The sequence below is a fragment of the Crocuta crocuta genome, unplaced genomic scaffold (genome assembly GCF_008692635.1).
Source record: "Crocuta crocuta isolate KB4526 unplaced genomic scaffold, BGI_CrCroc_1.0 scaffold253, whole genome shotgun sequence".
Classification (NCBI taxonomy): domain Eukaryota; kingdom Metazoa; phylum Chordata; class Mammalia; order Carnivora; family Hyaenidae; genus Crocuta; species Crocuta crocuta.
This window is the reverse complement of record NW_027529451.1, coordinates 645,046-672,229: the sequence shown is the minus strand read 5'-3', so window position 1 is coordinate 672,229 and position 27,184 is coordinate 645,046. Positions and strand designations below refer to the sequence as shown.

General features: G+C 36.1%; 1 protein-coding gene across 1 annotated transcript in view; it reads right to left on the bottom strand.

Moving 5' to 3' along the window:
* The window catches only part of UBE2E2 (ubiquitin conjugating enzyme E2 E2), a 373,168-nt gene that overhangs the window by 242,033 nt on the left and 103,951 nt on the right, over positions 1–27,184 (bottom strand). The window lies entirely within an intron of this gene.

Genomic DNA, 27,184 nt, shown 5'->3' with positions numbered 1-27,184 from the left:
AGTTCATATATAAGGCAAAAATATAGTCAAAATGCCCATAAAAATTCCATGAATAGCCTATAAATTCTATAGAGTATACATAAGTTCTGTAAAACAATAATGACATAAATGTACGTTTAATAAACCATGATATAAAAGAATACATAATCCAAACATTAAAGTATCATAATTACAGTATTTCTATTTAAAGGAATATTTATGTAAAGGAATTCATATAAATCAATGTATCATGCGTATCCTTTGTCGTAATACCCATATTTGTAGCTTTCACCCACTGAGCAGATTTTAAGTAGGCCACTACCTAACAATATGTATTTAAAAACCTGTCTTTAAATCACAAGACAGACTGTGCCACTTCTGAGGAGCTTTTTAGATATTTTATGTGGATTCTTATTAATTCCAGTCTCAGGCATCTCTCCTAGATGTGGACGTTAGTCTGCTTTTCTCTAATTACTATCTTCACCCAAACATACCCTGTACTTGGCTGGCAATGAGCCCATATTCCCACTCTGACCACAGAAAGCTAACTAACTATAAGAAGTCAAAGAGAGGAAGTCAAACCACTGACCATGCATTATTTGCACTGACTCAATCACCTGAGCCTCAGTAACTGTATAACTGAAATGATGAAACAAGTGTGAGAGGCAGGAGTAGCAGTGTATACATGTTTCAGCCTGCACCTGAGGTGTGTTATGATGTGACTCTGCTCATTAGAACACTAACTTTAGGCAATCAGTAAATGTACTATTGATGGTACCATTGCCTGTTTATTTTCATAATATGATCAATACTATTTCTATGATATGCAAAAGCTCTGATATGAAAGAAAGGGTAACACTCAGATCAATGGTTTCCCTCACCTACTAGATAGTCAGCAGTTCATTTATTAGATCATAGCCATTATGCAGAATATTGGGAGGATGTGGTGAACGATGATTTTTAGAATCTGGCACTGAAAGTGTGGAGAGCTTACGCTCTGCAATCTAATAGTGTGTGAATTTCACCTGTTCCACTTACTGGCTGAGTGACCTCTAAGCAAGTTATTTTAAACTTTTTCAAAGCTCAGTTCCTTACCTCCCTTAGGGTTCTGTTTCTTTTAAAGTAGGCTTCATGCCCAATGTGGAGCCTGAACTCAAGACCCCAAGATCGAGAGACACATGCTCTACTGATTGAGCCGTTCAGATGCCCCTCCCTTAGGGATTTTTAGACAATTAAATGAAATAAAGTGCTGGTATATGAATAGAGCTTAATAATTATTTAATTTTTAATTTTGATTATAATATTTGGAATTTCAAGTTTTCAACAACTTTTATGTATCTCTTAAATGTGCATCTATATGAGGTGACAGCCTGTAATTAATTTTTCTTGCTAGAAACAATAATGAAGCTATTGTTAACGAAGACACACACAATCACTACTCCCAACACCTATTTTTGGTGTCTTAAAGTTAATTATTCCTCTCATAATATTTTCCTAACCTCCCATAATGTGAGATCTATGACTAGAGCTGAGAGGTATTAAAAGCAGAACAGGAAACCACACAGGTTTCTTAAAATAACAATACAAAGTCTCACACATATGATGTTTATATACCTATCTAACAAGGAAATACAGTCAGTAAGCAGAATATACTCAAAGCTAACCACAAATGAGTTAAAAAATACCACAGTTTACTTTAAAATCACAAGCATTTTACTTTCATTAGTATGTACAGAAATTTCATTGTAAGACTTTTTTTAAATCTTTTTTCAAAGCTATGTGTGCCCCACCTGATAATTCTACTGTGGTACTGATTATCCTCTGAAACGCACATGTGTCGCTAAAGCTGAATATGAGTTGTTGTTCTGTCCTTCCAAATCTTACCTTAATAACATGTATGCTACATAAGCAAACCCCATCCTTTGCAGGGACCAGCAAGTCAAACTCCTATTTCTCAGAGCTTTTTATGTAAGCTGTTGGTGGCAAAGGTTTTGTGGGTGAGCTCTTGATTTTTCTTTATTAATATATAATAAATACCATAATCAGCTTCTAATATTTACAGGTAAGTTGACTTTTATTTTTTAATTGATAGTTTCCCTATGATGCACTTACTTAGGTTTTTTAAAAAAAAGTGCCAACTAAAAAATTCCTGAAGAAAATTAGTATGCACATAGGGCAAAATGTACAAAAGTTACACACAACTGGCTACAGTTGTGGAGACTAAACTAAGCAAACAGAGGTGATAACTAATGACCTTTACACCTAAAATATTCCTTGGCACACCTAAATTTTACTTGGGAGAAGAATAACATTAATACCAATCTTGTTTGACAAATCTCTGAGCCCCTTTCACTATTACATATTTAGTAGCAGTGATGTGCTAACTTTTGTGCACACTCTATGTTGTGGCCCAGATACTTCTCAAATGTTTAAGTGTTTTCTTCAAAATTGGCATTGCTATATATTTATATATGTCTTTGGGAGTGGGGCTCCCTTTCAAAAGTGCATTGATACTGAATGCTTATCTTATTTAACAATGAGTATCTGTCGATCAGTCATGCCCTGTAAATTTTAAAATAGATAAGGCAGCTCTTTACACCTGAAGAAATATTCCACAGAGATTCTCCCATGTTCCTTCAAGACTGTATATTTACTGAGTTCTAAGTATATCTCGGGCATGGTGCTAAGTTTTGAGTATAGTGTAGAAAACAAAATAGACAACTTTCCTACCCTCCTGAACCATTCAACTAACAGGCCCGCTGAGAACATGACATTTAAGTTGAAAATGTGAAAGGGAGAGAACAAGTGGTCCAAGCAGATGGAAAATAGGCAAAAACAGAGGGGCAGGGGAACAGAAATAAGTTTAGTTTACAAGACAAACTTAAACTAAGCCTGTGTAGTGAAAGCATGAGTAAAGGGAAGCACAATGAGAGAGGTACTTGGAAAGGGAAGCAGGAGTCACTGTGGTAGTCTTCCTCCCAGTGAAACCCTAAAATTGTTAACTTTACCACTGAATATAAAGGAGAAATTTTGAAAGGATTTGAATACCATGAAAAAAATCCAAAGAATTGCTAAATTTCTCTATTGGAAATTTTAAAAAACCCACCAAAACAACATTTTGTTTAAATTTCTGTACACTACACCTATAATTGCTCAACTCACCTAAGTTAGTACAGGCAAATGGCCACTTGGGAAGTGCCACAGGAATTCCCTTCAGTATTTAACAATGCTCTTGAATTTCTCTTTTTCCTTGTTTTGCCAGCTGCTACTTGTAGCCACAGTGCCACACCTCCCATGTTTCCCCTTGAATCTAAGAAGGAAATACACAATTGGGTTTGTGGTGACAGTATAAAGAAGAAAGGAGGGATGGAGGCTGTGGAGGACATTTCCTCTCTAGCAGGGCTCCTTGCCCTATGCCATCTCTTCATATTTAATGCATAGGCTCTACAGTAAGATAAAATCTTGAGAACTGGCCTCCTTGACCTTCATCCTCTGTAGTACCATTTTCACATTTGTTTCCTGCTCAGTGCTGTTGGAGTGCTTATGTACCTACTATTAATGACTCTGATCTTGGGGGTTCTTTTATTTTATTCCCTGTATCCATTTTGTTTTAATGTTTATTCGTGTGTGTGTGTGTGTGTGTGTGTGTGTGTGTGTGTGAGAGAGAGAGAGAGAAAGAGCTCGAGCATGAGCATGCGCAAGTGGGGGATGGGCAGAGAGAGAGGGAGACAGGGAATCTGAAGCAGGTTCCAGGACCTGAGCTGTCAGCACAAAGCCCAACGTACGGCTTGAACCCATGAACCATGAAATTATGATCTGGGCAGAAGTTGGATGTTTAATCAAATGGGTCATCCAGGTGCTCCTTGTATCCTTATTTTTAAAGTGTATTTATTTGTTTAAAGAGAGAGAGCATGTGAGAGAAGAGGGAGAAAGAGAATCCCAAGCAGGCTCCTTGCTTTCAGTGCGGAGCCTGATGCGGGGCTTGACCCATGAATTGTGAGACCATGAACTATGCCAAAATCAAGAATCAGACATTTAACTGACTGAGCCAACCAGGCACCCCTCAGAGGTTCTTTAAATAGTGTAAATATTGGTTCTTTTATTACACCTTTGAGTATGGTTTCCTTTGATTCAGAATTGAATTTGCTGAAGATATTATTTCAGGTACATGGTAACTTTTTAAAAAAAATGAATAATCATGGGATTTTAAGACCTGTATACAAAGTAATTGGAGTAAGTGAATTTCAGACACTAAGCACTAAGGCAGACAGACCAAGTTTTGAAATATAACTGGTTCTGAAGTTGTGAACTATTTGAACTGAACTCTATTTTCATTTTCAATAAGTCTGTTCTGTGACTGAGTCCACAGTGTTGTCATTGATATTTTGGTGGCATTAGTGAATAAAACCTCTATACTTTCTGCTATCCCAACTGGAAAGGCACTTTATTTAATTCTTGTTCTCTAATGAAGACTTTTACAAAATCCCTCTATAAACCTGCTTGTTGTCTTTTGTTTCTATCTCACACATAAAAACAATCCAGGGGTGCCTGCGTGGCTCAGTTGGTTAAGCGCTGGACTCTTGATTTCAGCTCAGGTCATAACCTTACGGTCCTGAGATCCACTTGTGTAGGGCTCCCCACTGGGTGTGGAGCCCGCTTAGGATTCTCTCTCTCCCTCTCCCTCTGCCCTGGCTCACTTGCTCTCTCTCTTTTAAAAACAAAGCAAAACAAAACAAAACAAAGACTGTATTTTCAGCATATGTTCATAGGTTCAGGATAAGGTTATGGTATAGATTAGCAATGGAATCAAATCAGATGGTCAGATACTACTTCTTTCTAGGTAAATGTGGAAAGAAATGTGTAGAAATATATCCTGTTAGCAAAATGAGAAAAGCTATCCAGTATCTTAATAAATCCACAAAAGACAACGTCTGTGAACAGAAAATGTCAAATGATCATAAGCCACTAGTTTCTGCAAAGGTCTCAGAGAAAGATAGGCTAGTTTTTCCAGTACAGGATTCAGATTTATTTTGAAAAGAATGCCTAAGGTGATGAGTATATGTCAGTCATTCTTTTAGAGTCCTGCACTGCTCCACAGGGCCTTCCTGCCAGGACCCTGGCTCGCTAAAATCTGGTTTATAGGGCATCTCTTGCCCTCATAAATTGTATCAGTCAGGAAGGGACAAATCACTTCCTTAAAAAACCCAATGCAAGTATTGGGTTACAAGTATCACTTAGAAGTACCTCCAGATACTTCGTTCTACCAGTGAAAATACAGTTCACAATTTATCACCTTTAGGACCATGATTTCAAAGTACTGTTTCATCTATGTGATATACTTTTAGATGAAAATAAAGATTTCCTCTGGTGTGGTGCTGGTTAAGTTGACTCTTTTAGATGCCACATTTCCAGTGTTTTAGGCCATTGTGACCTGGAAGTGAAGGAAAATATAGACTAAAAAGGTGGGGTCAGGACAGCTGCTGACCACAGGATCAAAGATATGCTGGTGTTCTTTATGCTTTATGTCCTCTATGGTCTAATGACCATTCTCTCTCTCCCTACTCCTTTTCCATCTTGGGGATAACTTATCCTTCCAACTTTTTTTTTGAAATAGTCACAACAGCTGTTGTAACTAAGAGATTATTAATTTTATTTATCATTGCTAACTCACCAGGATTAATAATTCTATTTATAGTTTATGAAATGTCAACAAAACAAGATGATTCAAGTTATGCTGTTATATTCATAAGTAGCAACATTATCAAATCTCAAACACAGATTTTACTGTGGGCATATGAATGGCATAGTTGGTATTCATTTTACTTTTTTATTTTTTTTTTAATTTTTTTGTTTGTTTTATTTATTTTTGAGACAGAGAGAGACAGAGCATGAGTGGGGGAGGGACAGAGACAGAGAGGGATATACAGAATCTGAAACAGGCTCCAGGCTCTCAGCTGTCAGCATAGAACTCTATGCGGGGCTCAAACCCATGAACCGTGAGATCATGACCTGAGCCAAAGTCGGACGCTTAACCTACTGAGCCACCCAGGTGCCCCTATTCGTTTTAAATACTCCAAATTTTTATTTTGAGAGATACATGTGTATTTACTACACATAATTCATTATTCTTCATTTACTACTAGCCAAGTGTTCTATGTTTAATTTCTTTATACATTTAAAAGTCTGTGCAAAAGAGAAGAAATGGCACATGTTTTTCATTGAATTGTTAGAAGGTCAGCCTAGTAGATATGAAGCAATTGGAATAAAAACCTGTAAATCACAAAGGGCATTGTATTCAAGTTAAAGAGTTTATACTCCACTTAGAGGCAAAGAAGAGGAGTTGAAGAGTTTTAATTTAAATCTCTGTTTTAACATTTTCAGGCTGGAGTTTTAGGAAGTACAAGCAGAATTCGAAGAACAGACTTGAAGAAAGAAAACTCAAAGTAGGATATTACTTCATTAATATGAGGGAGAACTAACCAGATATCGATATAAAGGTGAGGGGTCAGAAACTCAGTGTTTTGACTTGAGTGGACATGGATACATTTTTGGGTTGTTTTTTTTTTGTTTTGTTTTTTTGAGGGTAACAGTGTGATAAATTCAGTTTTGGGCAGAGTGAATTTAAAGTATCTTCAGGACATCCAAGTGAAAATGTTTAGTAAACAGTAGAACAAAGAAAATTTAAGAGGAAAGATCTAGGTTTGGAGCACAGATTTGGAAGTCCAGCAAATAGAAGTGGATAAGGAAGCAGATGAAATCAACAGGAAGTATACAAAATGAGGAAGAAGTCAACTGGCTTTTAGGAGATGAGGAGAGGTGGGGTGCCTGGGTGGCTTAGTCGGTTAAGCGACCGACTTTCGCTTAGGTCATGATCTCACGGTTCGTGGGTTCGAGCCCCGCGTCGGGCTCTGTGCTGACTGCCAGCTCAGAGCCTGGAGCCTGTTTCAGAGTCTGTGACTCCCTCTCTCTCTGACCCTCCCCTGCTCACGCTGTCTCTCTCTCTCCTAGAAATAAATAAAACATTTTAAAAAAAATACCATTAAAAAAAAAAGAGATGAGGAGAGGAAAAAGTGAGGGTTTGTAATTTTCCCTTATCAGTGAAAACAAAACCATTTTAAAAGGACATTAATCATAAATTCTAAATACCTACCCTGTTCCAGTACAGATTTCAAAAGAGACTTAAAAGTTTTCAACCAACTCGTTATTGGCTCTAATTAGCTCTTTTAATCTTTTTCTTACTGTTTATATCAAACTATGCTTGGACTTTAGCTGCAGCTTTTATTTGTGTGGTCTTTGGTTTGTAAGCTATTGTTTTAGAATCATGTTCTTGTTTTATTTTTTTTAATGTTTTATTTATTTTTGAGATATAGAGATAGAGACAGCATGAGCAGGGGAGGGTCAGAGAGAGAAGGGGACACAGAATCTGAAGACAGGCTCCAGGCTCTGAGCTGTCAGCACAGAGCCCAATGCGGGGCTCGAACCCACGAACTGTCGGATCATGACCTGAGCTGAAGTTGGATGCTTAACTGACTGAGCCACCCAGGTGCCCCATGTTCTTGTTTTAGAATCATGTTCTTTTCAACGGCTTTGCTGCAAAGAGATCACTTACTTTCTGACATTTTATCCTCTATTTCTTCAAATTTCTTTCCATTTTGCTTAATTACTAGTACGTATCAACAGTGGTTATCTTCCTTCTTCAGTACAAATGTTTAATATATTAGGTACATTATGTGTTAAGTTGGTATTTGCAAGCAGTCTATGAGTATTTGCAAGCAGTCTATGAACTGTTATTTATTATTTCTTTGGGAAAGTGCATTCTGGGTTTCTGTTACTAATTTTAAAGAAATGTGGGGTGTAACTTGCCTTAAGTTAGGAGTTTGGCTATAAGAGAAAATATCGTTTCTCTGGATCCTTATTTGGTCTGGTCTTTTCTAATTTCCTGAAATTTGATCATATACTCTTATGTTACAGGACTTTTAAACTAAATTATTCTATATTATTATACCAATATGATTTACTCATAGGCAAATCAACTCACAGGCAAATAGTCATACATCCCCATCAATAAAATGAATTATTTCTATAAGCAGATTTCAGTTTGTCATAAAAAAAACTATTAATAAATTACCTCCATAATTTAAAAGCACTTAACATGCTTAAAATGATGTCTTATATTAGAGGAGGGAAGAGCATTTGTCATTAGAAAATTAGCCCTTTGGACATTTGATATTATTATTTTTTAATGTATTTTTCTTTGAGAGAGAGAGATACAGCATGAGCAGAGGAGGGGCAGATGGGGAGGGACATACACAATCTGTGCGGTTAGCACAGACCCTGAAGTGGGGCTTGAACCCAAGAACCATAAGATCATGACCTGAGCTGAAGTCAGACACCTAACCGTCTGAGCCACTCAGGTGCCCCTGATATTATTTTTAAACCACACTAACAAAACTTCAAATTCTGTCTTAGATAAGTGGTTAGGTTGTGGACATCTTGATAATGAAAGATATATCTAACGGTTTGTGAATTGCTTTAAAGAAAGGATCTAATTAATCCTCTCATGAAGTTTGTATTAAATTGTCCTCTGATTTGAGTAGCAACTGTCCTTTATACATTCTATCCCTGTTTGCAAACCATTGTTTCAAAATCATGCTCAGTGGCTTTGCTATGAAGGAATCACTTTATTTCTGATTACTGCATTCACAGAAACAATTGTTTCCCAGCTGCCCTGAGTTGTGCTTTATCATTTGATGCTGTGATACAGTGTGCCCTTAAAGTATTTCTTCTGTTGGCTTGGTTTGTGGTCTCCCTATTTTAGATCAACCTTGCAGCAGCTGCTTGGAGAGCCTTCTGTCACCTATTTCAATAGTGTTATATAGCATCCCACATAGCTTCAAGGATGATAAATTGGCTGGACTCCAGGGCTTGCACTGTAATCCTGCCTTGTCATTTAATGTTAAGTGTATCTCACCGCTGACACTGATGAAACTGCTTAAGAAATCAGATATGATCTTTAGCAGAGCCACATCTCACTCTCACATGCAGGGTTAGGTTCTGTTTTGATCAACTCCAGGGCAAATACTAACTATTTCAAAAGACTGCATCATTCTTCAATGTCTAAAATATCTTTTCCATTCATCAGTCCATTCTCTCATATTTTTGATCCCAGAGATACATTTACTGATCTGTATTTGAGTGGTATCTGTACTGTCAAAACAAACAGAATTCAACTGGTATATGATTTAACTCACAAACTCTGCTCTATCCACACATACTGTTATTATACATCAAAATGTATAGATCTGGGAAAAAAAAAGTATAGATCTGACCTTTTAACATTTTTAAAAAAGTCTTCCTAATATCATAGTAAGTTTATCTGCCAGTCACACTGATTTCTGCCTGGCATCCTAACTAGTCTCGATAGGAACACGGACTTGAAAATTTTTGCTAATTAAGACCTGCTTATAGGAAATTAGTACAAATACTTCCAAATGTTAAAAAGAAAAAAATTGGCTCTATTGATGTTATTTCAATTTATAAACTGTAACACAGGTAAGATGTCACAATAATGATTTTGTGTGTGTGAGAGAGAGAGAGAGAGAAAGAGAGAGCGAGCGAGCACAAACTGGGGAGACGGGCAGAGGGAGGGGGAGACTCTCAAGCAGTCTCCAAATCAGCAGGGAGCCAAATGTGGAGCTGGATCCCATGATGACAGGATCATGAACTGTGCCAAGATCAAGAGTCGGGACACTTAACCAAATGAACCATCCAGGCACCCCACAATAATAATCTTAATGGCTGTAGAACTATGGCTTGACTCTGGTTACTATTTACACAATATATACCCATTATATTAGAACAACATTATAAATAACAAAACAGTCTTGAAAAGTTCCCAAAACATTTTTGTAGTGAAATCTCAAACACTTTTTGAAGGAGCTTCTAACCCAAAGTAAAATTATCCAATTTGAATTTTCTTACATTTTATCTGTGCTCTGTTGAGGTACAATGGATGACTATAAAGCACAAACTGTCAGCAAAGAGGGTAAGAGAGAAAACCAAGAGGATGGATAACCAACAAACTGTAGATGCCTGCCTGGAATTTCTGAGGTGACTTTATCCTTAAATGACTCCCATCCCAGGTCAACATCAATAATGTTGCCAAATTAATCCATTCAGTTTCTAAGTGTCTTTCATTATTAAGTTTCTAATAGATGAGAACAGTCCATTAGCTGACACAGTCAGTACTTTGGTTTAAAAATCACAATCCAGAATTATTATTCAACTGGTTACTTTGGGAAAAACAAAAGAAACTTCTGTCTTTCTAGAGATTAAATGCTCTATTTTTTCATAAGTAACAGGCAATCCAAACCAAATTTCCCAAATCATTTAGGTTTTATAGTAATGAGGTTTGCTATATATTTTTCATGATAATTACTGAAGTCACAAAATAGTTAAATTTCATGGTGGAAGAGATGACCTGATTGGAAATCCGAAACAGTTTTAAAAAGGGAAGAGTATTCTCATTTGTGTCAAAAGTTTACAAGAGAGCACATCTCTCCTTGGTTTGCTGTGTAGCTGTTCATCAGGTAGTATGATACCAGCCTTCCTTAAGTAAAGGTTTTAAACTTAGCGTATCACGATCCATCTTTAATCTGGACTCTTTACCAATTTACCTAGCACTTTCACTGTGGTGAACCACAAGATCAAATAAGTATTGTAAGCCCAATATGGGCGATTTAACTTTTTTGGACTTTAGACACCACATCTAAAGACTCCTCCAGACCTTTCCTGGCTATAAAATGATGATTTCATAAAGTATCTTGGGAGCTCTAGTTGAATTCAGAGAAATGTTATTCTGATCAGCATGACCTTCAAAATAATGGAGCTACTGGAGCTAGAAGGAGAACAACACACTGTTTAAAAAGTCACATAAAATTTGTGACAATTATATTGAAAACCTGTTGAACTGTACCAGGAATTTTACTACTGTACATTTACTAGCACTAATAGATACTCTGTTCTCTCTTCAAAGTCAGCCTCAACTTTGTGTTTGGTGAACTAGGCCTTTTTAGGGAAATTACTGATAACATGTTCAGATCAAGAAGGAAGAGGATGATCATATGGGAAAATTTTTGAAAATTAAGCAGAATCTTAATTAATATTAAAAGCAAAATGGGGGAGCCACTAGCTGTTTTTTATGTGTATATGTTTTCCAGAGCAGCACTATATGAGTGAAGGTATGGGAAGGAGAACACGGTAATAACCCCTAATAGAGCTTACTTTTAGGGGTGAATATATTTATATTCAGAAAACAGTCAGAGAACTTCTTAAGTCCTACATCATAAAATGCTCAATCATGTAGTGGAGACAAAACTGATTACAGCAATTCAGAAAAACCATCAACGTGGACTTCCATTATCAAAGGGGCTTGCTGAAGATTTTGGAACTTGAGCATACCACAACTCTGCATGCTAGATGATTAGGATTTTTTTTTTTAGCTAAGGAGAAGGCTAATCCACGTAACAGTTTAACCTTGCACAAATAAGTGGTAGCTCTAACAGTACCATCATCATTATTTTATTATTACTCGGAATTGGAAAAATTGTGAAGGAAACTGGTTTGTCTGTTAGGATATGACTTTTTAAAATAAACTGAATTTTCTCAACTCATTTAGTTCAGAGTTAGAGCACTATAATCAGAGAAGCACATTTATTCCTCTGGCTCAGGGCTGAATGCTCAGGCTACTTATATCTTTGACATTATTTGAAATAAGCAGTTGTTTTTAATAACTGTAGTATCCATAAAGGAACAAAAATGAGTACATGGTTTGATTCTTTGTAGTTTTTGTTAACTTTTCTCTTTTTTCAATTTATTTTGAGAGAGAGTACATGTGCACAAAACCAGGCGAATGTGGGTGGCCAAGACAGGTCTATCAGCACAGAGGTCAACAAGGGGCTTGATCTCATGAACCATGAGATCATGACCTGAGCTGAAATCAAGAGTTGGATGCTTAACCAACTGTGCCATGAGGCATCCCCAGGGTTGATTCTTTAAGTTTATTCTGAAGATAAATAATAAAAATATTTGTCTAATTGGTATTATAAAGCCAGAACTATTCAGTTACTGGACTTATTTTCATGGATTTATTTAAATGTATCATGGTTTTTTAATATGAGGAAGGCATATTTAAGTGAGTCTTCACATACCAAGAAACAGTGTCTAATTTAGTTTTGAAATAGTTAATACTTCTGGAAGAGGAGGCTAATCAGTGCATTTTTGTCAAGTATTTAATATACTCAGATTAGAAAGTAGAATTTTTAATCTGAAGTAAAGGTATCTTCCTATGTAGATACAAAGAATTCATATCTTGGATTTTCTGGTTAACTTTCATAGATTGTGAACTGTTGATCAGACCCTATTGATATTTGAATCAGAAATTCTAATTCTTATTAATAACAGTCCTACTGAATGACCTTCTGATAAGTTATAATTTACCCAAATTGTTAAATCACAAAGCTTTGAAGAGTGCTTACTATTTGAAAAACATCTATGGAGGACTGTGAAAAAGTAATCTACTTGAGGCTAGTACAAGGGAGTAGAGGTAAGGCTTAAAATGAAGTAAAGTGGCGGCACCTGGGTAGCTCAGTCTGTTAAATGTCCAACTCTTGGCTTCCACTCAGGTCATGATCTCATAGTGTGTGAGTTCATGCCATATTGGGCTCTCTGCTGACAGCGTGGAGCCTGCTTTGGATTCCCTCTCTCCCTCTCTCTCTGTCCCTCCCTTGCTCCTCTCTCTTTTGAGAGAGACTCTCTCTCTCTCAAAATAAATAAACTTAAAAAGTAAAATTAAAAAATTTTAATGAAGTGTAATAATACATGCATATGCAGACACCTCTAGAAGGGCTTTTAATTGTGGGGAGATTTAAACAGTGTTCATGATGGTTTAATTAGATTGTGGTTACAGATTACTCTGGGTGCAGGTGAGAAATTCTAACAGGCGATCCTCTTCACACAAAGTTCAAGGTACTATTTCATTCTTTGTATTTATACTTCAGTTCTTTCCAAAAGTTGAACCGGATTAGATTTTGATCACATTTCAGGTAAATCCTCCACTTTCAACTTCTGCAAAAACTACTTTTTTATAGTGTCTGTAAAAAACGAGCTTAGTGCGCTTTTTGTATCATGTACTGTAATTGTGATTTCCTTCTTTATCCATAAGACACAGTTTTCTCATCTTTTTTTCTTGTCCTCATCTCACTGAAATTTTTAAGTGAAATGACCTATCAGAAAAAATTATGATAAGTCCTTGGCAATTTGAAAACTGTGCAAAGCTACTCTCAGTTATCAATGGCTTATGTTTCTTCTTTCTCTACCATCCCTAATTATCTGTGTTTGCTCTTGCTATTAGGCATATTGTTTTAAGCATTCGGCTGTTATAGTGGGTATGAAGTCCCTGACAGTCTACCAAAAATAAACCAAGATAAATGATAGTTAGGGCAGAGGTTCCAGTCTTTTGTTATTCTGGATATGATACCATCTGCACCTCTGGAAAATTCCTTTAGACCTTTCAAATAGCCTGTCAAACTGTTCAATGAAATTATAGACTTTTTTCCTAATGCTCTAGTAGGGTCACATAGAGAAGGATTCCTCCTATTTTTTAAAATAAAAAAACTCAATTACTTTACACTCATAAAAGGTAAAGAAGTGAAACATTTTAGAAATGGAAAAAATGCTGTGAAGTTATCTACTCTTCCTTCTCCTTTTAAAAGGAATTATAAAAATCAATACGTTTAATTCCCACCTCCTTCTTTAATTGAACAGACCAGAAAGTATGCACAAATTATCAAATGCTCCTTTTGAAATAAAAGCTAAATCACATCACTGTGATCCAAAACTTTCTAGTGACTTGTCATCTCACGTAAGCTAAAGTCCTTGCACTGGCCTTCAGGATCCAACATTACCTAGCCCCCTGCTTCCTCTCTGACCTCATCTCCATGCACTCTTCCCATGGCGCACTCTGCTCTAGTCACATTGGTTCCCACTGGTTCCTTTAACATGCCAAGAATGCCCTTTTCTGCCTGAGATACCTTTCCACCAGAGAAATTAAATTAGCACAGCTTGCTCCCTAATTATTTTCAGGTCTTTGCACAAATGACAACTTATCAGAGAGGTCTTCCCTGATCACCTATCTGAAATCAAAACCATCACCACCATCTACAAGTCCTACCCATCTCTGCCCCTTTCCAGCTCCACTTTGTTCTGAAGTATTTATTACCTTCTGATATACAACACAGTTTATCTGTTCACTTTCTTCTTCCTCCACAAGAATGTAAACTTCAGGCTGAGAGTTTTTGTTTTTCTTGTTTTGTTCCATTATTATGTCCCCAGCATTTAAAACAATTTCTGGTACACATGAATTATTTTTTTTTTAATGTTTTATTTATTTCTAGGAGAGAGAGAGAGAGAGAGAGACAGCGTGAGCAGGGGAGGGTCAGAGAGAGAGGGAATCACAGACTCCGAAACAGGCTCCAGGCTCTGAGCCGGCAGTCAGCACAGAGCCCGACGCGGGGCTCGAACCCACAAACCACGAGATCATGACCTAAGCGAAAGTCGGACGCTTAACCGACTAAGCCACCCAGGCGCCCCATGGTACACATGAATTATTAAACACATATTTGTTTAATGACCCAAACTGACTTAATAAATAAGGTGTGCTCTCTCTCTCTCTCAGAAATAAAATATTAAAAAAATTAAAATCAATTGTACAGAAATCTGTTGCATTTCTATACACTAATAATGAAGCAGCAGAAAGTGAAATTAAGAAAACAGTCCCATTTACAAGTGCACCAAAAATAATAAAATATCTAGGAACAAACTTAATCAAAGAGGTGAAAGACTTGTACTCTGAAAACTGTAAAACACTGATGAAAGAAATTCAACACAATGCAAAGAAATAAAAAGATATTCCCTGCTCATGGGTTGGAAGAACAAATATTGTTAAAATGTCTAGACTACCCAAAACAAACTAAAGATGGAATGCAATTCCTGTAAATATATTTATAGCATTTTTCACAGAATTAAAACAAACAATCCTAAAATTTGTATGGACCTACAAAATTCTCAGAAGAGCCAAAGCAATCTTGAAAAAGAAAAACAAAGCTGGAGGTATTACAATTAAAGACTTAAAGTTACATTAAAAAGCAGTAGTAATTAAAACAGTATGGTGCTGGCATAAAAACAAACACAAAGATCAATGGAGCAGAATAGAGAATCCATAAACAAACCCACAATTATATAATCAATTAATCTTCGACAAAGCAGGAATGAATATCTAATGCCAAAAATACAGTCTCTTCAACAAATGGTGTTGAGAAAACTGGACAGCTACATGCAAAAGAATGAAAGTGGACTGTTTTCTTTCACTATATATAAAAATTAACTTCACGGATTAAAGATCTTAAGCCATAAAAATCCATGAAGAGAGTACAGGCAGTAATTTCTCTGACATCAGCCACAGCAACATTTTTCTAGATGTGTCTCCAGAGGCAAGAGAAATAAAGCCAAAAATAAACGATTGGGACTACTTAAAAATAAAAATTTTTTGTACAGCAAAGGCAGCAATCAACAGAACTAAAAGGCAACCTACTGAATGGAAGAAGATATTTGCAGATGACATATCTGATAAAGAGTATTCAAAATATTTAAAGAACTTCAGGGCACCTGGCTGGCTCAGTGAGTTAAGTTTAGGCTCATGTCATATTGTGGTTTGTAGTTCAAGCCCCGCATCAGGCTGTGCACTGACAGTGTGGAGCCTGCTTGGGATTCTCTCTTATTCTCTCCCCCTTCTCTCTTTGACCCTCCTCCACTTGCACGTGCACACATGCACACAGTCTCCCTCTTTCTCAAAATAAATAAAAACTTTAAAAAAAGAACTTATACAACTCAACACACACACACACACACACACACACACACACACCCCATATAGTCTAATTAAAAAATGGGCAGAAGACATGAACATTTTTTAAAGAAGACATCCAGATGGTCAACAGATTCAACATCACTCAACATCAGAGAAATGTAAATCAAAAGTAAAATGACAAATGTCACACAGCTAAAAAGATAGAACAGAGCAAGGGCTAGCAGACAACATTCACACCCTTGGCAGGTAAGGAGTAGAAAATTCCAATAAAGGTGACGGCAAAGGGGTAAACGTTGCTGAGCAGTGACCATAAAGAGGTCCTGTGCTAAGGGCCTCCCAAGCCCAGTCTTGGCGAAACCCTCACACAAGCCTAGGACATAGGGATCACCATGGACTCTTCACAGACAAGAAACTAAACCTCAGAGAGGTGGAGTAACATTTCCAGGGACACAACACTTTTAAGTGGCCGGGCTGGATGGAATCTCTGGCCATCTGACTTGAGGTCGGCCTGATTGCATCTCCAGGGACTGCAGAGACCAGCACTAAGTGAATGGGGTGGCGGTGGAGATGGAGGTGAACCTGAGAGCTTCCTAAAGAGGGAAGTCACCACTGAGTGGCAACCAACAGCTTCCCTGGGAAAATGCACGTCTGGTGTTGTCGGAATGACCAATTTCTCAAGAGAAGAGAAAATCTGGATTTTTATGTGAAATCTCTTTGGTTCTAAGTTGGTTTGAAAACACAATACAGAACAGAGACTGAAGAAATTTCACAGTCAGATGCAGTGAGCCTTGACTGGATGAGAGTTTGGAAGCCTAAGCTCTGGAAGACATTTTTGGCATGATCGGAAAAATGTTTCCCTAAATGACTATTCAATGGTATTGCAGAGTTTCTGTCCTTCTTGAGTGTGATCCGGGGATTGTGTTGTGTGGGAGAAGGTCCTTGTTCTTAGGGGATCTGCAATGAAGTATTTAGGGATGAAGTGCCATGTCTGATATTTGATTTTAAGTGTTTCAGCAAAAAAACAAAGGAAAAAGAGAGGGAGGGAGAAGGGGAGAGAGAAAATGAAAATATAGGATGTAATAAAGCAAATAGGAGAAAATGCTAAAAGAAAAAAGTAAAATGAGATATCACCTCACACCTGTCAGAATGGTTAAAATCAAAACACAAGAAACAGTATGTGTTGGTAAGGATGCGGAGAAAAAGGAACCCCCCTGGCACTGTTGGTGGGAATGCAAACTAGTGCAGCCATTGTAGAAAAAAGTGTGGAGTTTCCTCAAAAAATTGAAACTAGAACTTCCTTACAATTCAGTAATTACATTACTGGATATTTACTCCCAAAATACAAAAACATTAATTCAAAGGGACATATGTACCCCAATGTTTATAGTAGCATTTTTTAAAAAAGCCACATTATGGAAACAGTCCAACTGTCCATCAACAGATGAATGGATAAAAATGATGTGGTATATACATACCATGGAATATTACTGAGCCATAAAAAAGAATGAAATCTTGCCATTTGCAACAAATAGTGCTAATAAGCAAAGTAAGTCAGTTAGAGAAAGACATATGCCATATGGTCTCACTCATATGTGGAACTTAAGAAACAAAAAGAGAAATAAATGAGAGAGACAGACCAAGAAATAGACTCTTCAACTATACTATAAAGAACAAACTTCTGGCTACCAGAGGGGAGGTGGGTAGGAGGATGGATGATATAAGTGATGGGGCTGATGGAATGGTCACCAATGTAGACTATATGCTGGGCCATAAAACAAACTTCAAAACATTTTTAAAAATTAAAATTATACAAGGTATATTTTCCACCATAATGTAATGAAACAAAAAATGAACAAGAGACAACAGAAAAATCTCCATTTAGAAATCAAGTAGCATACTTATAAATAACCCACTTGCCAAACAAGAAGTCTCCAAGGAAATAAAGAGAAATACATAGAACTGAATGAAAATAAAAATAGAACATACCAAAATATAGGTAGTGGAGTATAACTTCCCATTCTTTACATGTGAACAGCACATAGTGAATTCCTTCCAAAGATTACAGTACAAATAGAGGGAGAGGGAAACTACCGTGGAGAAACCTGGCAAACACAATCTAGGTCATGTGATGAAACAGAACACTGGTGGTAAGTCATGCTGATCACATGTACCCTTGACGTGATATGATGAAACGGCACTTTACCTCTGTCGTCTTCCTGCCAAGAACCCATAAACCCTAGTGTGATCATGAAAAAAAAAATGAAAAAATATCAGATAAATCTCAATTGAGGGACACTACAAAATATTTGATCAGCACTCCTCAAAACTGTCAAGGTCTTCAAAACAAAGAAAGTCTGTCCCAGTTTAGAAGAGGCTAAGGAGACATGACGAATGAATGTGGTATTATTACATACAGGATAAGATTCTGGAACAGAAAAAAAAAAAGAATGTTAGATAAAAACTAAGAAAAAAAGAAATAATATGTGGACTAAATAACAATGTATCACTACTGTTTTATTGGTAGTTACAAATGTATTATACTAAAATAAATATTTTAATTTGAAGTTTAACACCCCTCTTGCCTGCCAAATCTTGGGAATCTAAGCCTAGGCAAAGAATTCTTAGACTTCACACCAAAAACATCACCTACTAAAGGCAAAATTGTCTGGGGAGCCTGGGTGGCTCAGTCAGTTAAGCGTCCAACTTCGGCTCAGGTCATGATCACATGGTTCATGGGTTCGAGCCCTACATCGGGCTCTTTGCTAACAGCTAGCTCAGAGCCTGAAGCCTGTCTTCCGATTCTGTATCTCCCTCTCTCCCTGACCCTCCCCTGCTCATGTGGTCTCTACCTCTCTCTCAAAAGTAAATAATACATTTTAAAAACTTGTTTTTAAATAATAAAGGCCAAATTGGTAAGCTGATCCTCATCCAAATTTAAAACTTAAACTCTCTGAAAGACTCTACTCAGAGGATGATAAGACTAGGAAAACTATTTGAAAATCAAAATTCCAACAAAAGGCCTTACTTATATCTAGGATATATAAAGAACTCTCACAACTGAATAGGAGAAAAGCAAGCAACCCAACCCATTAGAAAATGGGCAAGGGTGCCAAGGTGGCTCAGTTGGTTGAGCATTCAACTCTTAGGTTTCAGCTCAGGCCACGATCTCACACATTGGTGAGATCAAGACTCGCATCAGACTCTGCGCTGACAGCATGGAGCCTGCTTGGGATTCTATCTCACCCTCTTTCTCTCTCCCTCTGCCACTTCTGTGTGCAAGCTCATGTATGCTCACTCTCTAAAAAATAAAAATTTTTAAAAACCATTAAAAAATGGGCAAAATCATAATGAAACACTTCACCAAAAAGGATGTACACACAGATGGCAAATAAATATAGGAAAAGATGTTCAAGTTCATTAGCAAAATGTAAATTATGCCTATGAGGCAATATCACTATATACCTATCAGAATGGCTAAAAGAAAAAAATACAGACAAGATCAAATGCTGGTGAGGATGCAGAGCAACTGGATACATCACTGGCAGAAAAGTAAAATGGTACAGCCACTCTAGAAAATAGTTTGGCAGTTTCTTATAAAACTAAATAAGTACTTACCATAATACCTATCTCTTAAGCATACAACCCAGATAAATGAAAACTTATGCTTATATAAAATACATACATGAATGTTCATAGCAGCTTTATTTGTAATAGCCCCAGAGAGAAAACAACTCAAATGTCCTTCAATAGGTGAATGGTTAAACAGACTGTGCTACATCCACAACATGAACTACCATTAAGCAATAAAAAAGATAGACTATTAATACACACAATCTCATTTAAATATATCTCAATGGAGTTACTATGCTCAAAGTCAATCTCAAAGGTAATACTGTATAAATTCATTTTATATAACATCCTTGAAATAATAGAATGGTAATGGCTATGTCTTATAAGAGGGTATTATGAGAGATTTTTTGCAATGATGGAACAGTTCTGTATCTTTACTGTGACAATGTTTACATGAATTTACACATGTGCTAAAACTTTATAGAACTAAATGCACAAATAAGTGCACATTAAACTTATGAAGTCTAAATACAGTTGGTGGCTTTATCAATGTCACAATTGTGATAACTGCTCTATACTTATTCAAGATATTACAAAGGGGAAAGGAATAGTGAAGGGTTCAAGGAATCTCTGTATTTTTTCTTATGGCTGTATCTAAATCTATAAATATCTGAAACTAGAAAGTTTCATTTAAAAAGCCAATATAATGAAATATAAAGGTACATATTTAAGGAATTGTTAACTTCTTTCATAATCAATCAGTGTTAAGGACAGAATGAGAGCTTATAGCAGTGACTCACACAAAGTAATCAATAAATGTTAGCAAGTTCTATCACTATTAGAAAAAACTAGAGAGACCCCACTTTTCCTTTAAACAGGCATCATTTAAACAAGTTTTGAAAGAACTTAATTGTGCTGATTTTTTTCTTTTTTATTCTTTTCATTTTTTAATGATTATTTTTGAGAGAGAGAAAGCGTGAGCAGGAGAGGGGCAGAGAGAGGGGGAGACACAGAATCGGAAGCAGGCTCCAGCTCTGAGCTGTCAGCACAGAGCCTGACACCAGGCTCAAATTCACAGACTGAGATCGTGATCTGCGCCAAAGTTGGACGCTTAACTGACTGAGCCACCCGGGCACCCCTTCTTTTTTATTCTTAACCCAAAATCATTAAGATGTTTAATTCTTACATACGATACTCAAGTATTGAAAGATAAAGTGGATATTAAAAATCTAAAAATAAATTAGCGTCTAAATATATTTGCCAAAAATTTCCTCAAGTTAACACGTTCTACTTTGAAAATCACAAGTAAATACTAAGTGGATAACACAGTGGCCAACTGTGTTACATGAATTACATGAATAAACTGCCTAGGTGTTACAGAATCATAGAAGGATAACTAGAAATAAGTAAGTTGTGTAACAATGCTATTCTTACCTTTTTCAATAGCAGTAAGTCCTCACTTATTTAATGTTTTCTTATTGAGCAAGAATAAATTAGTTCTTTGTTTAAACTGTATATCCTTGAATATATTTTCCAAGGTTAGGATGCTAATTTGGTTTGATGTTAGAAGCAACTAAGTAAACAGATACAGCTGAATAGTTTAGAGCATTTCAGAATCCTAAATCATTTATCTAATCCAATCATGATGTATAAAGCTCTTGAACAATAAAGGGGTCATCTATATTCTTTCTATGTATCTGTAGGGAAGGTACTCTGCCTTATCCAAATCCAAAAAGCTCAATTAAGAGACACCCAAATCCCAATTCCTTGTAATGTGTGCACTATTCAGTATATAATAAGGATTACAGTGCTGTATCTACATAATCTTTTATGTACTTATTATGTGTCAAAGTATTAAAGAAAGGCAGTTATCATCTACCCCTACAGGATAAATGTATCCTTGCCAGCAACACAGGATAAATGTACATTTGAGGATCCCTTTTCAGTGTTTAATTCTATATAATAAAAAAAAAGCTCTTTCTTCAAAGTCTTGCTGCTAAAAGCATAGAAGGGTACTAATAGAATCTAATGAGCTCATGTAATTGAAAGTATGGCATTTTGGGCTGTGAAACGAAGGTACTTAGTTCAGCTCTGAAATACATGTTTACAGACCAAATTTGTTTATAAACACTTTGGGTATTAAAATCATTTCTGACTTCTGAATATTTTAGGAGACAGTCTCCATTCTAGGTAGGCTGGGGAAAGGCCCACTTCTACAGTGTTTCATTACACACCTACTACATTAGAATTTATGGAAGAGTGCCACCAGAATATAAATTTTTAACAAGATACCTAGGTGTTTTTATGCATGATTAAGATTAAGATCAGCTGCTCTCTTGTGAGCTACCACTTAATGCAGAAGCAAAATGCTCTGTAATAATTTTTATTCTTGACAAATAAGAGACCTTTCCATTCTCCTAGAGTGGCACAGCTTTGAGACTGCCAAATTACATTAGGAAGAGTGGGTATAAATTGCTTCAACACCACATATAAAGTTATGAGCATCTCCTGGAACACCCCTTGTTACCAATGGCCCATTTAAGGCAACGGTCTCTACAAGAGGGATGGCGGGATCTACAGACATGATCACAGCTGAGCCTTGATGGAAGTCTTCCTAGTCAGCAATAAAGCCAACTGTGCCACACCCTCCAGCATTTGTGCCAACAGACACAAGCTGTCTGAGCCACTGGCTCCAGTTAGTTGTTGTTGTCTAATTAGCTTGCATACCAAAGGAAACAACATTGAGGAAATTCAACAATCTCTCATCAAAGCCTAATATTTAAGTTCCTTGCATCAGTTCATCTAAAGCCATTTGACAGGGAATCTGCCCTTTTGCCCACCTACGTATCAATTTTCTGCCTACTATTCTGCCTTGTACTTTAGCAAAATCTAAGCACTGCACTGATTTTTTAACTGTTCTTAACAAACGCAAACTACAGGAAAATATGCAATTGTATACCCCGACAACAGGTAGAATGTTCCATTTATTCAAGGAACATCTCTTGATACCCATTCTGAGGAGCCATACTCACCTCAGAAGTTCCATAAATATTTGTCTAGTTGGTCTGTCTTTTCAATATAATATTTAAAATTTGACTTTTAACTATAACTAGAATTTCCCATTATAAAATATAAAATTCCTATTATCTATGAATTCCTACCTTAATTTTCCTGTCATTAAACAATAAAATGTTCACCAACATTATTTTGATAATAATTATTTTGTTATTTCTCAAGAGAAGCCAACATCTGCTATAGTAAATAAGATGCTGGGATAAGAGAGCAACAGCGTAAGTATGAATGTTTTATTCAGTTTAAAGAGCACATGTGCAGAAGACTACTGAGACAAAGACGTGTTAGCTAAATGACAGGAATCTATGTGACAGACTCTAAAATACAGAGGTAAATGATACTTTTAGAAATTAATGAATCTGATCTTTTATTTCATAAATTAGGAAATTTATGTGTCAAGATTACTGGAATGCTTTATTTTTCTTTTCTTTTTTATTGAAGCAAATTATTCGGAAATGCTGCATTCCTTTTTACATTAGATCTTTTCTTTAAAAAAATAAAACAACAACTACAACTGATCTTTATTGTAACCACTGCCCTGTGTTTATGGTAAGTAGAAGAGTTAATTATTACATATAGTAATCACTGTTAAATAAGAAATGTGCATATCTCATCAGCCTACACTAAAATTAAAAGAAATATAGAATGACATTTCATGAAATCAGAATGTGAAACACTTCATCTTCACAAGCTCCTAGACCACATCAACTCCTAATGTGCACACAAAAGTTTTATCTGAACCTTACAATGCTTTTTTCAGACCTGCATAAGATTTCACTGGTCTCTAAGATTTTATATAGTCTTCCCAGGGTTGATGGGATGAAACAAAGGTAGAGTTTTGGCTCATTTAATTGGAATACATACTCTTACTTTAGGTCTTCACTGGTTTTGCAAGACCTCAGCAAGACAGACTCCAAACAGCAGCATGGTCCCTGACCTATCATCTACCTGATGCCCACCCAACAATACTATAAAATGTCGCTTGCTCAAGTATTCTCCAGTATTGGTTTTCTGGTATGTAGGGCCAAGAAGAGACAGTAAGTGTTTCACTAAGCACTCATATTGGTCCTGACAAGTTGAAAAAAGGAAAATGAAGTTATATACCTTCATTAGTCATTGTCTAAAAGAATAGAAAAGGCAATTCCAGAATAACTTCCTCACTGACTGTCTCCAATATTAATCACAATCACAAATAAACCTGGCTATAGGTACAATGAGCAATCTTATCTCTATTAGCTTTTATAAGCATTTCCTTAAGGTATAACTCCTTAAGTTATAAGGCTACTTAAAAGAGTTTCTCAGTAGTGAAATGGAGTGCACAATGGTGGGAGGGAAGCAGTAAGAAATTAGATTTTGTATTTCAGGTTAAACTTTATGTGTCATTTTGAGGCTTCTGGAAAATTTCCGATGCCCAAAACTATATCCAGCCTCCAACTGTTTTTTTAGGTGATACCTGACATTAATTATAACCTTTTTCTCACTTAATAATCAGTATTTTAAGTAAGGTTAAGTTATTTAGAAAAATCAAAGGAAAAACACATCTTCAATGTTCCTTTTAACCTAAACAACTTAAAAATATAAAAATCTCAGCAGCTGCTCAAAGGAATACTCTCAAGAAAGAAAACAAAAACAGAAAAAGCACTGAAATTGGTGCCTTTCTCTTTTTTTAGACTGAAACTTACAAAACACGTATCTGTAAAAAGTAAAAATGAAAGAGGAAATTCTTACTTTTATATTAGGGAATTTCCAAGAACCACATGGCAGCCCCCTGAGACCTAACCATGAATTAAGAAAAAGTGTCAGATTTAAGGTATTTTTTTCTTTCCCCGCCCTGCCTTAAATCAATCTTCCCCTCTTCTAAATTTCCATAATGCTTTATATGAAGTAGCCTAATGCTTAAACTCAGCCTGCTATTTATATAGTTGTTCACAGCATGACTATAAAACTTGTCATCCAAACCAGGACATGTGAAAGTGAAAGGGGATACTATTAGTAATTATACCATGCTGAGAGACATAAAACAAAACATATAGGCTCCCTAGTTATTCTTACTATTTTCTCTCCTCTACTGGACTCAAAGCTCAGTGACATGGGGGGAGTTGGAAATTCATTATTATATTTATCACAGCTGCACATTACCTTGCACAAACTAAGCATTCAATTCTTACATGCTGGAAAACGAACAAACAAATGCAAGAGGGCTTTCACAGCTGCTTTGGGAAGCACGAGTAACGGTAATATTCAAACTCCTTTGGATAAAAGCTAAATTTTTAAGTCTATTGCTCTGGACTTAAAAATCCAAGAAAAGTTAGAGAATGGAAACTACCTGGGCTATCTTATTAAATATATTTTAATGTTCTCTGTATAATCTGAAAGGAACTAAATATGTTCACATTCTAACAATAAAATCTTAATAAGTACCACTATTCAAGAAAAAGCTTCTGAAAATGTTATACTCCTAGCAGCTGAATAATCTAGAGAATTTATTTACCACCTCCAGCCCAGATTGGTATGTAAATTGTGGAAAGAGCATATACACTGAATATTTTCATTTGCTTTTCAATATATTATTTCATGAATATTTACTATATACAATACACATTTTATTATTAAACCTAAATCCCTGTCCCTAAGAAGACAAAATAAAGGATAGCACTACTGTGTAGCTATTTCTATTCATAAGGAGTAAGTATTCTAACATTTGTATTTTCAATGGACAAAATGATTATGTGCCTAGCTGACTCAAAACTGCTAAAGTTTGCCTACTAGTAAATAAGGACCTATCCTGTCCTGCTTCCCATTAACTTTGTATCAGCAGATCTAGTTTTCATTACGATTAGTACTGGATGGTGACAGAAGCAATGGGTGTTGCTAAAATATTTACAGTTTCATTTCAATTCCACCTTGGTTTGCTGAATAGACATAAAACCACAATCTTTATCATATGTGTCATTTCCTGTAATTCACAACTGAACCCAATTCCAGTATTCATTATAGAACACGAAATTTAACAATACAAAATACCATAGATAAAAAAATAATTGGAAACCATTTAGGTCTTTTTTAATTTTTAATACATTTCCCAAAAGATAGGTGTGAAAAAAATCTTAAGGCAACATTTCTTAACTACTTTTCTTTCATGCAATTTAAGTCAACTGTAGATAAGTCACCATTATCTGTGATAACTGGAAGCACAGTTACAGGGATAACTATTTTCATTCTTCACACCTAAAATTTAAGGAATCTCCTAACAAATAACAAAAGTGAAACATGTGAACTTCATTTCCTATTCCACTCTCAAGTATTACAGCTAATAAACAGTGAAACGGTCAGAAGGTGGTTGCTAGAAGGAAAGGAGAAAAGCACTGAAAACAGAGACATCATTAATCAGACCCTAACCAGAGTTTCTACACATATCCACCTTTAAACTCTCCTACTAACTTAGAAGGAAGTTTGGTCTTTTTATAATTCAGTTATGGGATAATCAAGAGTTGAACTAAGATTTTTATTTTTATTTATTATTATTTATTTAAGTAGGCTCCACACCCAATGTAAGGTTTGAACTCATAACCCTGAGAACAAGAGTCACATGCTCTACCAACTGAGCTAGCCAGGTGCCCCAAAGATTTTTATTTTTAAGCAAAGACAAATTATGACAGACCTCAATCAACAAAATTTCATTTTTATAAAAAATCAAATGTACTGAACCATACTTTTTGTTTTTAATAAAATCACTGATTCAACTAATGCAACATTACAATGAAACTATTCTATCCAGATCCCAAAAAACATAAGTGATGAAGTGGAGCAGAAATAAAATGGCACCAACTAAAGACTCCAGAATATTTATGTGGCAAAAACCAACAAAATATCATGTAGTAAGTAGTCAAATATTTAACACTGCCTAGTTACTCCAGGATCGGAGGGTACATACTGCTTGGTTTATACAGTTTACAGATACATATCAAGCATCCAGCATTCATTCATCCATTTATTTCTTAAAATATTTACTAAGCTCCACTATGGCTCATTCAAGGCCCTGGAGAAGTAAAAAGGTGTATCACAATTTTTGTCTTCAAGAAGCTCAAGGGCACCTGGGTGGCTCAGTCAGTTAAGCGCCCCACTCTTGATTTTGGCTCAAGTCATGTTCTCATGGTTCATAAGTTAGAGCGTTTTAAGTTCAAGAATGCTTGGGATTCTCTCTCCCTCTGTCTGCCTACCCCGCTGGTGCATGCATGAGTATGCTCGCTCGCTCTCTCTCTCTCCCTCTCAAAATTAAACAAACATTAAAAAAAGCTCAATCATAGTATCAACAAATACTACTCGCACCAAATGAGGCAGTACAAAAGTGGTATAAAGAAATAATAGAGGAATAAAGGATTTTTGTCTCCTTTAAAAAAAGGCAAGACTTCACAGAGAAGGTGACACTAGAGATAAAACTAAGAGAAAGACAGGAGTTTGCTAGAAGGAGGAAGAAAGGAATGCTGGCATTCAGAGTTTAACTTACATTCCTTCCATTTGTGCTAGCTTTGGAGTCATGCCAAATGATAGAGATTATTCCTCTTAAATTTTCTAGAATAAAGATCATCAAGAGTTCTGCATTCCCTGGAAGAAACAAGATAATAAATAAGACCATGA